Genomic DNA, 275 nt, shown 5'->3' with positions numbered 1-275 from the left:
CTGCTGCTGTTGCTGCTGACCTCTTGCTGCTGCTGCTGCTCATTGTCATTGTGGTTGTGCATCTGCTGTTGCTGCTGCTGCTGCTCGGGCTGCTGTTGCTGCTGCTGCTGTTGCTGCTGCTGCTGCTGCTGTTGCTGCTGCGTCTCCTTGGGCAGCAGCTTGTCTTGCTGCTGCAGCAGCTTCTGCTGCTTCGTCTGTCTTTCTCTCCTGCAGCGGCGTGGCGGAGCCATTGTTTTAAAGGGGCATTTGACTGCTGCTGCTGCTGCTGCTGCTGC

The sequence above is a fragment of the Eimeria mitis genome, genomic scaffold (genome assembly GCF_000499745.2).
Source record: "Eimeria mitis Houghton genomic scaffold, Emh_scaff4049, whole genome shotgun sequence".
NCBI classification, from domain to species: Eukaryota; Apicomplexa; class Conoidasida; order Eucoccidiorida; family Eimeriidae; genus Eimeria; species Eimeria mitis.
Note: the sequence above shows the minus strand (reverse complement) of the source record.